The 14559-nt window shown below is 39.9% G+C and overlaps 1 protein-coding gene across 9 annotated transcripts in view; it reads right to left on the reverse strand.

Moving 5' to 3' along the window:
* FOXP2 (forkhead box P2) overlaps positions 1-491 on the reverse strand; it is a 203906-nt gene extending 203415 nt beyond the window's left edge. For 4 of the 9 annotated variants that reach the window (XM_063446862.1, XM_063446860.1, XM_063446861.1 and 1 more), the window contains exon 1: positions 61-490. The gene's annotated coding sequence lies outside the window, so the exon portion shown is untranslated. Of the gene's footprint in view, positions 1-60 lie in introns of all 9 variants that reach the window. The other 5 variants (XM_063446863.1, XM_063446867.1, XM_063446865.1 and 2 more) reach the window with 2 other exon arrangements.
* Positions 492-14559: the final 14068 nt, after the last annotated feature.

Here is a 14559-nt window from a genome sequence, read left to right on the forward strand (position 1 = left end):
TCCGAGCAGATGTTAATCAAGCCTCAGTCCTTTAAACATTAGATACCATCAATTACTAACCTTAATTGAAATCACAGAGACCCAGTCAGCCTGCCAGCATATTCAGAGGATGATGTATTAAGATATTTACAGTAAAATAAACAATACATAGTTGCGATGAAATGGAAAATTTTCAGCTAATGGTGTTTGTCAATCCTTTGTCAATTTTTTTTTCTCTCTGCCTGCCACAGATGTTTTCTTAGCTGCTCCACAAAAACAGGAATCAACTAGCACAGAAGAAAGACTTTCTCTCCCCCAGGAAAATAGTACAAAGCCAAGCCTGTACACAGCAGATGCAAAGAAAACTCCATCTGCTACTAGCTCACAACACCACATGGAGTTTTAAGATTTTATACTGTAGGTAGCCTGGCAGTGTTTTTGTAGACACCATCAGAATAAAAGGAGGGGAAATCCTTAGTCTGAAAGTGTCAGTGTAAAAAGTACAGCTAGCACTCTCCCTAAAACTGGCTTGCTACAATCCTGTAAATCAAAGACTTGTTTGCATTTTTTTTTTCTTCCTGTTGCAAGAGCTGGCTAGTTTTTCTAAGAGTTACACCCTAGGCAGACATTATGCTAACTTACATGGCCTCAAACCAAGGGAAGAGACAAGTTGAAGTTACAACTGCAGGGATCAGACTGACACGGGTGGACAAACTTTAATAGCTCTGCCTTATACAAAGCACATTACAATTTACAGTGTGTAGTGTTCACCAGACACATTTTTTTTACCCACAATTTATATTGGCTAACAACTTTGTACAAGCATTCAAATAAGCAACATCTGCCACTACTTTTAGCCACATTAAAAAAAAATCTAAACTAAGGAGTGGGGGCTAAAGGATGCACAAAGTACTTAAAATAACTGCGTCTAATAACCTTTAATACAGACATTTTGGATAATTACAGAAAATTTCACATTTCACCTTCAACCCTCCCCCCTCCCTTATTACCCTCACCTCTTCTAGCCCAAGATATTTTTATTTTTACCTCGTTTCACATTAATAAAAAATAAATAAAAAAAATATTATTTTTTTGGTGTTAATTATGTGGGAATTCGGTAAACAAAATAATTGTGTGATTCACATATTTTGACGTTATTATTTAACATCTTTAAAAAATATATGTTTTTATTTATTTTTGATTAACAGGCACGCCTTTACATTTGGTAGAGAATAATTAATCCAAATAATTTCAGCAAAATTTAAACCCCCACTCTTCAGAAGTACGTTGCTGACCCATTCAGCGGCGAAGGGGTTAATCTGCAAAATATACCTTGTAACCACGGGTGCCTAAATTGGCTCTCCAGATGTTTTGAACATTACCCATGATGCTCACCTAGCTGCAGGTAATATTCACAAAGCATTTGAGATGCCAAGGGTAGCCATCAGTGTTGTAAGTGGAAAGCAATTAATCTTGGGTAAGTATGCTCTTAATTATGCAAATAAGCTGATACAAAATAAATTATACTCTGATTGGGAGGGATTTTGTGTGCATGCATGAAGGTGCACGTGTATGTACATTAGTGTGTGTGTGTATGTGAGTGTATGTGTGTGCGCACGTGTGTTTGGGAGAAGACGTATACATATTTCATGTTCATCTTTCCTCACCTTTTTATATTGTTCCCAACTGTCCACAGTTTCACAGGGGCTTACACATTTCAAAGAAACTGTGAATAATGTATATAATGACACAAATGACTTTTATGTACTCCAGAGGAAATAACTGATAGTTCCATTATCACATCAGTCAACTAACGTTTTCACACAAATGTGTTTACATTTTTTACAAATGATAGCATATTATTCAATGTGCATTCCTTTATCAACTTGCAAATCAGTATTCTCGCAATTAACGTCACTTATTCCATGTAAATAAATATATATAAATAAATATATATATATATACACATATTTTTTTTTTCCCCTCATAAATTCAGGTGCTAAGAAAATTATGGCACTGACATTAAAAACAATACTATCAATATGTAAATTCCTTTTTTTTTTTTTTTAAGTAAAATATTTGCATCTCCTTTCCTCCTCCGGGCTTTTGAACTTCCAAGGTCAACAAGGACAAACAATACCACTAGTGTCTCTTTGCAAAAAAAAAAAACCTGGGTTTGCTGTCTGCAAGCAATGGTATCATTTCCATAGCAACCTCCTAACTATTAATTTTCAATTAAAGCAGACACAAAGCAGGCAGCCTCAGGCAGGCAGACAGTGTCAAGAGCCCATCTCTGTAGGCAACTGTTTCACACAGCTATCAAGCGAATAGGTGCCTCTTCTACAAAGCTCTATCAGAAGAGCGTCAAGTTTTTCTGTTTCAATTGACATTACCCTTCATTTTGGGCCTAAATCACAAGCACCAGGTTTGGCTGACAGATAAATTAATTAATGAAATAAATAAATAAAAATTCTGAACACATATTTTTTACATGCCTACATTTGCTAATGGCCTCCAGGGTGACCGTGCGGAAATACAGAGCACATTTGCAAAAACTTTTAAATAGGACTTAGAAGTACCAGTTAAGCAGTAAGATATATTCAACAAGATTTCATTTGAATGCACAATACCATAAATTATCTGTTGTTATTATACAGAGCGAAGCAAACCAAAAAATTGTATTAGAAAACATTGTGATGGTACATAAGTCCTGAATTTATTACATCTCCTGTTTATATTATGAGCCAACATGTCCTCTAGATTGTAAGCTCTTTTAACCGGGGTCCTCATCAATCTATTGTTCGTATAACATTTTGTAATTGTCTCATTGTTTGTTAAATTTTCCCCTTTATAATATTGTAAAGCGCTGCGGAATACGTTGCCGCTTATAAATACTACTACTAATAATAATAATAATTTGTATCTGTATGAAATAATATCCCCCTAATGCAGTGTATACAGAGATACCTGCTGTTATGCAGAGGTTAGTGTCACACTAGGGACCCATGCCTTTCCTATATTAAGTTATCATTTAACAAATAGTGTTATGTTAAAGGATCACTCCAAGCATCATAGCCACTTCATCTCACTGAAGTTATTATGGTGCAAAGATCTTGTCTTTACAGCCTTTCATTTTAACATTTTTTAATTCCTTTGTTTTTTTCCCTGTGTGGTGTCACCTCCCTGGGCTGTCAATAAGTCAGGTGGAATACTCTCTTCCTAGTTGACGATATCAGTTTTGTGCATCTTTTATGTTTGGCGTCAGCGCACACAGCACACACAGCACACACAGCACACACAGCACACACTGCATGCTAACCCCAGACGCCTGTGGATAAATGAGTTACACATTTGGGAGTTATTTACTAAAATGAGAATTGTCAGGATTTCAATGTAATTTCCAACTTTTAGACCAAAATAGCTGAACTGGAACCATAGCTGACTTGGAGAAATTTTCTAATGCAGCTATTTGAGCCTTAAATTTGAAGTTCGCTTTGAATTCACCTTAAATTCCTGACAATTTTCAGCTTATTAAATTACCCTAACAGTCTCAAAGCTCTAGCTACCCAGGTCTCAGGCTATTTAACTCCCTCAACTCCCCCATCAAGAAAAAAATAAATACATTGGTTCAGGTTTTTCGACCTCTGCCCATTGTAGATACAGAGGGGAAAAAAAAAAATACACTGTTGGAAATTATGTCCAATCAAACTGAGTGCTAAAAAAAAAAAATCCCTGCAGGACTACAACTCCTATTATGCTCAGTGTGAGTCTGGCTTAGAGTGGTGGGATTTAAGACACGCATATGACGTAATGGAATAGTGAGGTATCCATTTGCTAAACAGGACATATCTTTCCAGCAACCTCATCCAATGCGTGGCTGAGCCTCATAAGAATTGTAGTCCACTATAACATTATACACCAAGTCATAATTTTAATGAACACCTAATTCTGAATGCTTAAAATAGTACTCTAATGAATACAGTCCTAACCTGAATGAATTCTTAAATCTCAATAAAGTTAACCACCACTGTGAGAAGCTTTGGATTGGAGATTTGTCTTCAATGCTTCTCCATACAAAGCATTTGATTGGACAATGCTCAGTATTAACACAGAAGTAAGTGCTGGTCAAAAGGGAGTTGGTATGGTTTTAAAGTTTAGGAAAGATTTGTGCAGATTTTAGTAAATGGATATTTTTTTTGTCTTTGTAACCATTAATTACAGGTATGTGCATTAGACTAGGATATGCAGTTTTTCGATAATTATGCCGTATCAGTATGACCCAAGCCTTAGACAAATACAAACAATTCTAAACAAACTGATGAAGTGACAAAACAGCCAGATCAGCAAGTTGTCTATTTGCAATGATAAAGCGTTAATTTGCTGCAGGTGAGAAAGTTATGTTTGACATGTTTATAGTTGCTGTAAATCACTTAGAAGTCTGTTCTAGGAAATTCCTTGAGCTTAGCTTTTCCCCCTCCCATAATTATGCAAGCCTTTTTTTCTGGCTTTTAAGAAATGAACAGAAATTCCATCTCCACATCTTCAACAGAAGGAACCAATTTGTCAATAGCACCAGTCATATTAGCACGCCCAGGAAACACCATATTTACCAATCAACACAGGGCTGTCATCTGGGGAATAAGACACCAAATCACCGTATTTGTTTTAATCTTTCCTGTCAAAAAAGTAACTATCTTTCTAATAATTTAAAACAGGTGCCAGACCGAGCCTGCATATTGAATAGGGTTGCTATTATGCACATTACACTCATTCTGCATAGAGCATAAATATTTCATAATTAGCTAGCTAGACATTTAATTATTTGTCTAGGTAAAACCGACAGCTTTTGGTAGCAAGATAAATAGTCAAAGATGTGACTCCGTTCTTCCTGTATACCTCATGTCTCTCCTTCCTCAGACCCATATCTATTTTCTGACTTCACAAAATATTTGTCTCCCTCCAGTCTCTTGCTTTGATTCTTTCCCTCTCCCCCCCCCATCACAGTTTCATTTCTATTAAAGATAATGCGAAAGAGAAAAGAGATTAAAGTGCAAACTAAAAATAAAAAATAAATGAATAAATAAATAAAAAATCCAGTTCTAGTTGTCCATCGTATGCTACAAATTTCCGTGCAGAGACCAGGAAGAGCTTGAGATTTCTCAGCCAATCCTGGTCCCATTGTTTTCAACAGCTGGCACCTTAAAGGGACACTATAGTCATCAGAACAACGACAGCATATTGTATTTGTTCTGGTGAGTAGAATCATTACCTTCAGGCTTTTTTCAGTAAACACTGATTCTTCAGAGATGCAGTGTTTACATTACAGCCTAGTGATAACTCCACTGGCCACTCCACAAATGGCTGCTAGAGGTGCACCCTCGGCATGGAGACACTGAACTTTGTTCATAGAGATTAATTCAATCCATCTCTATGAGGAGATGCTGATTTGCCAGGGCTGTGTTTGGCTTGTGCTGGCTCTGCCCCAACCTGCCTCCCTGACACTCTCAGCCAATCCTATGGGAAAGCATTGTGATTGGCTTGAAGAATTACTTCTGATGAAGTCAGCCAAGCAGGCAGATCAGGGGCAGAGGCAGCAGCTGCAGACAAGTAAGATAATATTATATTTAGGGAGGCAATGGGGGACCAGATGGTGGTTTTAACACTATTAGGTCAGGAAAACATGTTTATGTTCCTGACCGCATAGTGTTCCTTTAAACATATATAATACAGGATATGGTACAAGCAGGTCCCCTATCATAGAGGTGCTGCACAATGTGTTGCATAACTTCTATAATTTGCAAATACTGCTGGAATTATTAGATAATCATAAGAAGTACCTTATGCTCCCCCCCACCCCAATAATAGTCTATAATGACACACTCTGTAGAACTCCACACCTTCACTAAGAGGCTGTGAATGAGCTGGATTTGCTAATCAGTGTAAGCAAAGGTGCTTCTTAAAGGGACTCTCCAGTGCCAGGAAAACATATCCATATTCGTCTCCCTCCCACCCCCCATCATATGTTGCTGAAGGGGTAAAAACCCCTTCACTGACTTACCTAAATCCAGCGCCGATGTCCCTCGGCGCTGGGTCAGGCTCCGCCCACGCTCCTCCCCCGTCAACGTCAGCCAGTGGGGGAGACTTAATTCAGATGCGCGGCAATGGCAGTGCGCACACATTAGACCTCCCCATAGGAAAGCATTATTCAATACTTTCCGACGGGGATTCCGTCCCCATTCATAGCGTGAGGACATCCAGTGTCATTTAAAACACTTTACCTGTTCTAAGGACTTAACCCTGCAAGGTAATTATTGCAGTTTATAAAATCTGCAATAATTACACTTGCAGGGTTAAGGGCAGTGGGAGTTGGCACCGAGACCACTCCAATGGGCAGAAGAGGTCTGGGTGCCTGGAGTGTCCCTTTAAGCTCCTTTCAGAATACCATGAATGGAACTATAACTAAGCTGAAAGCAAATACATCTGAAATGCTACACACCCAAACATCTGCTGGGGTAATGGATTTTAGAAAAAATAGTGCAGAGCTCACTGCAAATATAGGAAATTCAAATCATGTGCTTTTCTTTTTTTTATGCTTATAATGCATTAGGTGCACAATGCAATAATAAAAAAAGGAGGATGAGCACCAGCCTGCAGTCTCCCTTTAAGAGCGATGATTTTCCAAAGGTCCATATTATGTTACAGTATGGGGTACACATATCTGCACCAATTTATGCAGCGTCAATTAATAATATGAAGATAGCATCGACCTTGATATAGGCAAGGAACGGAAGTCGCTATGGTATCTGTAGAGCCCATTTAAATAAAGGCTGAGCATTTTAAAGCCGTTTATCTGTCATTGTTCTCCAAATGTCATTACACTCAGCCAACCTTGAGATGATGTGATCTGCAGTACACTAATGTCGAAATAACAAGATCGTATTGAATAATAATAATAATAACCACCAAATTGATCTAATCTGGTCTGTATTCCCCATCCATATGATTGATAACTTCTCTCTCTGTCTTTGTTGTTCTTTAGAAGTATTATGTTTGTCTTCCTTGTCTCGTTATTGTGCTGGAATTCCTGGCACCTCCGTATAGTCACTTGTCTCTTCTTTCACAACATGAAAATCATACTGCAGAGAATAAAAAAAATAAAGAAACATTCGTACTGGAAAAGGAATAGAACCCAGACGAGACAATAGAGTAAGCTGTCGGTCAAGGTATTCGGTGTAAACCCAGAGGGGTTTGTCCAGAATGCTGGCATTTCCAAAGAACTGACAAAAGATTTGCAAATTTTAGAACAAAGTCAATCAGAGCTGAAAAATAGCATTTTTTTAAAAAAAAAACTTTTTTTGGCTAGTATGGTCTAAATTTTTTAATCACCTTGTCTATTCACCATGGTTCTTGGCTTGATTCATGAAACCTCCAAAAGGTTGAGGAATCTAGATTCCTCTGTTCTATTCTATGCATGGAAGTCTCAGGATTAATGATTTTAGAAGAGGCTACTAATAGTATATTACATGTCTTCAGTTAAAGCATCATTTCAAACAATGCATTTAGGGTTACATAGCTTCCCATGACAAGTGACAGAGTTGATTTCTTTATTATTATTATTATTATTATTATTATTATTTTATTATATACATATATATAGCACCAGCAAATTTCTAGCTCTGTACACTTGATCTACTTTGACATCTATGATTTAGGGGCTGCGTTGTTGTGTTGGGCTTTGTGTACATTTTTTGAAAATAGTCTAAAAGACACACATGGATTGGTTTCATAACATTTGGAAATGTTAATAAAAAAAGTTGAGATTTGTGAATTTCTGAGCGACCTGAAATTCGAGTAACAGAATAACAAATGAAACATTAATTTCATTCATGCATTACTGATTCACTTTAAACTAATGGGAGAAAAAAACAAACCTGCATAAGTTTAACTGTTTAAGTGTTTGAGCCCAAAGGACAAAGCACTTCTCTTTGCTGCACTGCTGAAATAATACAGTCCCATCCTACTCCCACTTCCATAAAAAGTATTAAGAAATATGATCATAATTTTAAATAAAATTAAATAAAACATATTTACAAAACTACATTTTGTCTGTGAATCACTTAAATCCTTATCCTTTGTCAATGAGTATAAGCAAAAAATTTTTTTTTTAAAAATAGGAAATTATATTATTATTATAAAATAAAAAGAGCACAGGTGCACGCAAAAATAAAAAAATAAAACTGAAGCGAGAGTTGTTTGAAATTTAAAGTGAATTCGAAGTGAATTTAAATCCACATTTGCTGAATTGAAATGCTCCCTTAATCAGCAACGCTCTAGAAATTCACGTTGAATTCCTTACAATTTTCCCTTTAGTAAATAATCCCGAATGTGACCAAGAATAATCCTGTCTCAAATATTAATATATACACAGACCAGCTTGAATAGTTTTAGTTCAGTCCTGGGTGCAATTATAGGAAAGACTTTCTCTTTTAAGCGTCAATGAAGAAATAAGTAAACAAAAATCCTAATGTACACCAGCATAGGCTAAAGCCTATTATATACCTTGATACAGGCTAGATATTAGTCAATATGTTGGATATTCTAACTGTATGAAGATAACACTGCTTATATCCCTGTATTATTTTTCTAAATTATTCTAAAGCTTCATGTTTATTTCCTGATTATGGTTTAATAACTGGACATTATCCTCTTATATATGCTATGGCTAATTATTGTGCGGACATGACAATTGTTTGCTATAACAATATGTTGTTTCATTATGTGAGAGGTCACTATTGCAATTTGAAGACTAAATATGATAAAGAATGCTTTAGAATTTTTGGTGTGAATTAGATTATTTTTTTTTTTTTTACTAATCATGGCTCAGCCAGCCACACAATCATTGTGTTATCGGGAAGCAAGACATATTTTTTTACACTTTATTTATTTATTTATTTATTTTTTTTATTAGAATTTTATTGATTTCCACAAGAAATATGTGGGGGTACAGAAGAGAAAGGGGGAGGTTAAGCAGGGGGAGGAAGGTTCCATTGTATACAACATTGTTGAGATAGACATTGGTTATTATGTAACTTTCTAAGGTATTACTGCAAAGTTGTCCTTGTATCTTGTCTTACATTGAACCTTGATGGGGGTTGCTAAACTGGGGTCCCGGATATCCGGGGATGGGTGAGGTATAAGGGGGGAGGGGAGTACTATGTACATGGGGGGGGGGGGAGGAGAGGTACAAGGTGTTTCCCAGTATCACATTTCAAACCGGTCGTGGTTGATTCCATATTTGTGACCAATGTTTTAGCCAGGGTTCCCATATGTTTAGGTAACTATTGTATTTGCCTAATGTGGACCAGTGTAGTAATTCCATTTCTCTCATGTGCTCTACCCTTTCTATCCATTGGCTGACTGAAGGGGATACAGTTTGTCTCCAGTAAGTCGGTATAAGGTTGTTGGCTTCTCCCAGAAGCAGCCATAGCAGGCGCTGACTCTTCATGCATTGGAAAGATTGTGGCCAACCCAGGAGAACCTGGGATGGGGTTAAGGAGTGCGGCAACATTAGGACCTCATTAATTTTGGATAGTACGTCCGACCAATAGGATTTTATTTGTGGGCAAAACCACCACAGGTGTCCCATGTTGCCCACCCCACCCTCGCATCTCCAGCATTTATCGCTAACTGTTGGCCAATATAAATGGAGTAGGTCTGGGGTCCTATACCAGCGTGTAATGCGCTTATAAAAAGACTTGTGTCTCGATAGACTAATGGAAGCGTGCAAGGGTTTTGTGAAGAATATGCCCAGTCCTGGGGTGTCATGTGTATGTGTAATTCCTTCATCCATTTTTGTTGGCATGTCAGGGTCTCTTGGGTTTTATCGGAAGTTTGGATGAGTTTGTAGATATGTGATAGGATGCGTTTCTGTGGCTTCGTGATTGTGCACAGTGTCTCAAAGGGGGTTAATCCCCTCGGTTTCCAGTGTGGCAGTACTTTTTGGGTGAGGGAGTGTCTCAGCTGCGTGTGTCTTCTATTAGTTGCTTCTATTAGTGAGTGGTGACCTCCTGGGTTTTGCAGGTGTCTAAGTGTAGGGGGTGTATCCTCCGTCATTAGGTCGCTAAGTTGCGGGTGTGGCTTCCCTGTTAGTTTTATGATAGTTTGTGCCCCCTTGCCCCCTAATATATCTGGGTTTTGGTTTAGTGGAAATAGAGGGGAAATGTCTGGCGACTAATTCCATGTGGTTTTGGGTAGTCTCCATTTCTTAAGGATGTGGGGTATAAGGGGGTGGGTTGCGTTTGCTATTTGCTGTAGTTGGCATGTTTGTCAGGGGAGTGATGAGAGGGGGACTTGTGCGTAGCTTTGTTCTATGTCATACCACACTTTTTTGTGCGTTGCGTCTGTCCATTCCTTTATTCTGGTGAAAAGAACTGCTATATAGTAGTTGTACATATGGGGTAATCCCATACCTCCTTTCTTTTTGTCCCTTGTGAGTGTTTCATATGCCAATCGGGATTTTTTATTCCCCCAAATAAACGAGAGGAAGATTTTTTTTGTGTGTGGAAAAACGAGCGTCTGAGCTCAATGGGGAGTGTTTGAAATATGTATAGGATTTTTGGTAGTATCATCATCTTAATTATGTTGACCCGTCCAAAAAGGGAGCAGTGTGGTTTGTCCCATTGTTTCAGTTGTGATTCAATTTTAGCCAACAGGGGGATATAGTTCAATCTGTAAAGGCTCGTGATGGTAGGTGTTATTTTGACGCCTAAATATGTGAGGCCTGTGTTTGCCCATTTGTATGGGTAATTGTGGCTTATGTACTTATGTTGGGTCGGGTTTAAGTTTATTTCCATTAGTTCACACTTATCGGCGTTTATCTTGAAATTCGAGTATGTACTAAAATATTCTATTTCTTTTTGGAGATGTGGAAGGGAACGATCTGGGTGTGTGATGGTTATGAGCACGTCATCTGCGAAGGCAGAGATCTTCACTTCCTGTCCCCCTATGCTAAAGCCTGATATGTTGTTATTTGCCCTGACGGCATTCAGGAATGGCTCCACTACCAGAACGAACAGGAGTGGTGACAAAGGGTACCCCTGTCTCGTACCGTTACCTATGGTAAAGGGGGGGAGTTTTGCCCATTGACTCCAACTGTGGCCGACGGTCCTTTATACAGTGTCCTCACCCATCGTATGTAATTGGGACCCAGTCCTATAGTTTCAAGGGTGGTAAAGAGGAAGGTCTAGTCTACTCGGTCGAACGCCTTTTCGGCGTCGACCGAGAGAGGCACCGTGTATTATGTTGAGGACTCGGGTAGTATTGTCTCTTGCCTCTCTGCCGGGTATAAATCCTGCTTGATCTGTAAGGAACAAGTCGGGCAAGAGTGTCTTGAGTCGATTGGCAAGAATTTTGCGAGGAGTTTAATGTCAAGGTTGATTAGGGAGATGGGCCTATAACTGCTGCATATGCTCTGGTCTTTGCCAGGTTTTGGCAGGATTGTGATCGATGCATTCAGCATTGGGGGTGGTAGTTCTGGAGCAGTTAACAGGCTGTTGAGAACCTCTAAGTAATGGGGGGTCAAGATGTGTTGGAAGGATTGGTAGTATCAGGCTGTCAGCCCATCGGGTCCCGGACTTTTACCTTTAGGAAGAGTTTTTATTGCATTTTGCAATACCTCCAGTTGGATATGTGTATCTAAGATGGTGGATTGGTGGGCATCTATAGTTTTGGGGATGTGGGAGGAGATATATGTTTTAATGTCGTGAATGGGGCTTCTCGGTTGGTCTAGGTTATATAGGTTACTATAGTAGTCCCTGAAGGTTTTGGCTATGTCCTCTGTTTTGTCTTTGTGTGTGCCATCACGTGCCTTTATGTGGGAAATGTATATTTTTTTGTGTTTTTCTTTTAGGGCTCTAGCATGGTATTTCCCACTCCTATTGCCGTGTGCATAATATGTTAAGAGTACTGCTCTATGGGCCTTCATCATAAGCACATTGCGTAGATCAATTCTTAGTGCTGTTAGCGCGTACTGAGGGGTCTGTGTTATGTATTGTTTCAGCCCTGGAAATCGCTTCTGTGAGTGATTTGACCTTCGCTAGGCGTTCTTTATTTATGCGTGTTCCCCACTTAATCAGTATGCCCCGGGTAATACCTCTGTGCGCCTCCCACACCCAGGTTTCCGCAGTTTCTTTATTCTTGTTTTCCAGAAAATATCTAGGGAGGGATTCATTGAGGTCATTGGTTACTCTGGAGTCATCTAGTAGCGATTCGTTTATTCGCCACGAATTGACCGGTGTGCCCATTCCTGTAATAGATAGTGAAAGGAATACCGGGGCATGGTCCGACCAGGTGATATGGCCTATTGATGCCTCCTTCAGCAAATGTAGATGTCTACGTTCTAGGAAGAACATATCCAGTCGGGAATAGCTATGTGCGACCTGTGAGTAGTAGCTAAAATCCCTCTCTTGTGGGTGAGCTATTCTCCAGCAGTCCACTAATTGGTGGGCATGGAGTGATCTCTGGAACAAGGCCCTATGGTGTTTCTGTGTGTCCCTACTGGCCGTAGAGCTATCTGTGGAGTGGTCTAGGACCATGTTCCAGTCCCCACCCAGAACCCAGTTTTCGAAGGCATGAATTAATAAAGGATACTTGCTTGGTATTTGGGGCATATATCGTTGCCAGCGTCAAGAGGGTGTTGTTTAGTGTACCTTTAACGAATAAGTACCTTCCCAAGGGGTCAGTTTCGGTTGCACTCGGGGTAAAGACTATATGTGATGCTATGAGAATAGCTACTCCCCTTGCTTTGCCCCTTTGATAGTTACTATAGAATGCTTGTCCTATCTTGTTTTTCCGTAATTTGGGGGTTTGGTTCCCTTTAAAGTGTGTTTCCTGCAAGAGAACAATATCAGCCCGTTGTCTGTCAATTTCCTGAGTTAGTACTGTGCGTTTCTCTGGAGTATTGAGTCCTCTAACATTGAGGGACATTATTTTAATATCAGCCATTAAGGAACAGGCAGATGTAGCGGTGTGTTACCTCTAGGGGGTGGTGTCTACACTTGTACCTTGTGGGGGTAAGGGAATGTGTGGGGGATCTTAAACTTGGAGTATTATGCACATTGAGCATGTAAGTAACATGCATCTGTCAGATGGTGTCTAGCGCGCTAGGCTCAGTGTGAGTCCTGCGGGCTTTCTGCGGCACCTCTCGGGGGTTACGGGGTCCTGGGTGTCCAGAACGTGTGGCCTGTAATCTGGACAGTAAACCCATGATCCCGAATGCGTATCTAATTATGGCATCTTATAATAACTCGGAGTAGCTCTGAAGTTTGGGTTTCCGTCCTCTAATTTCTGCGCAGCCGTGGCCCAACTCCTAAGTGGGTACAGGCGTCGGCTGCGGAGAAGGCAGCAGAAATATGCTAAACATTAAACAATATGTAAATTGCGACATATGATGTAAAATTATCAGGTATTAGAGAGAGCATCTAGGTGCTTCAAAAGGTAAGTATAAGCAACAAAGGATATAATAGGTCCCTCAAGCCTGCTGTTTGCTGTGCTTTTGGGAGTTGTCATAAGTCCATTGCCCGATGGGGCACGTCTTCCTCTCTTTCTTGGGGTTCTTTGCCATTTGGCTCCTTGGGATGGGCATGAAGTCTGTTCCCGTGGCAGCCCAGTCCAGTCCTCCACTGTGGTCTTCGGAAGTCCTAGGGCTTGCTGGAAAGCCGGGATGTCTGCGGGTGTGGAGATAGAGTATGTTTTCCCCTGTTGCGTGACCACTAGGGCAAAGGGGTATGCCCATCTGTATTTAATATTGTTGTCCAAGAGGGCTGTTGTTATGGGCCGAAGCGCTCTTCTCGCTATGAGAGTTGATGGTGCCAAATCCTGGAAAATCATTACTTTATGGGCACCATGTTGAATGTCTCTGAAGTGCCTTGCTTTTTGTAGAATTGCTTCTTTGAGCGGTAAATGGTGTACTCTGCAGATAATATCCCTCGTTTTTTCTTGTGTTAGTGCTCGTGGTCTAATCGCTCTATGAGCGCGGTAGAATTTAATGACAGTGTCCAGAGGCCTGTCCAATATTTTGTTAAAGAGGCCTGTGAGGAGGAGGATAATATCTTCTGTTTCTGCCTCCAAGGTTTCAGGGAGACCCCTTATTCTTAGGTTGTTTCTCCTTCCTCTATTGTCTAGATCTTCTAGTTTCCTTTGCAGGAATAGTATGGCCTCATTGTGGGTTTGTTGGAGGGATTGGATATTGGTAATATGCAAAGCTGTTGTCTCCCCCTCTTCTTCCAGAGTTTGGACTCTATGGCCTATATGGCTTACCTCCTCATGGAGCGATTGTATTTTGTCCCCAAAACTCCTCTCCATTTTGGAGAACATCGATTCCAAATCTTGTTTAGATGGTAATTGTGATAGGAGAGATTTTAGATCACTGCCATCTAGAGAGATATCAGAGGCCGCAGGGCTAGATGGTGTGCTGTGAGCGGGTGATTTCTCCGTCGCCGCCATCTTGGATAAACGGTCTGTCTCTGATTTTTCTCCGAAGTACTTTCTAAGAGATGTTTTCAATGAGGTAAGTGAGGTGGC

The sequence above is a fragment of the Pelobates fuscus genome, chromosome 3 (genome assembly GCF_036172605.1).
Source record: "Pelobates fuscus isolate aPelFus1 chromosome 3, aPelFus1.pri, whole genome shotgun sequence".
NCBI classification, from domain to species: domain Eukaryota; kingdom Metazoa; phylum Chordata; class Amphibia; order Anura; family Pelobatidae; genus Pelobates; species Pelobates fuscus.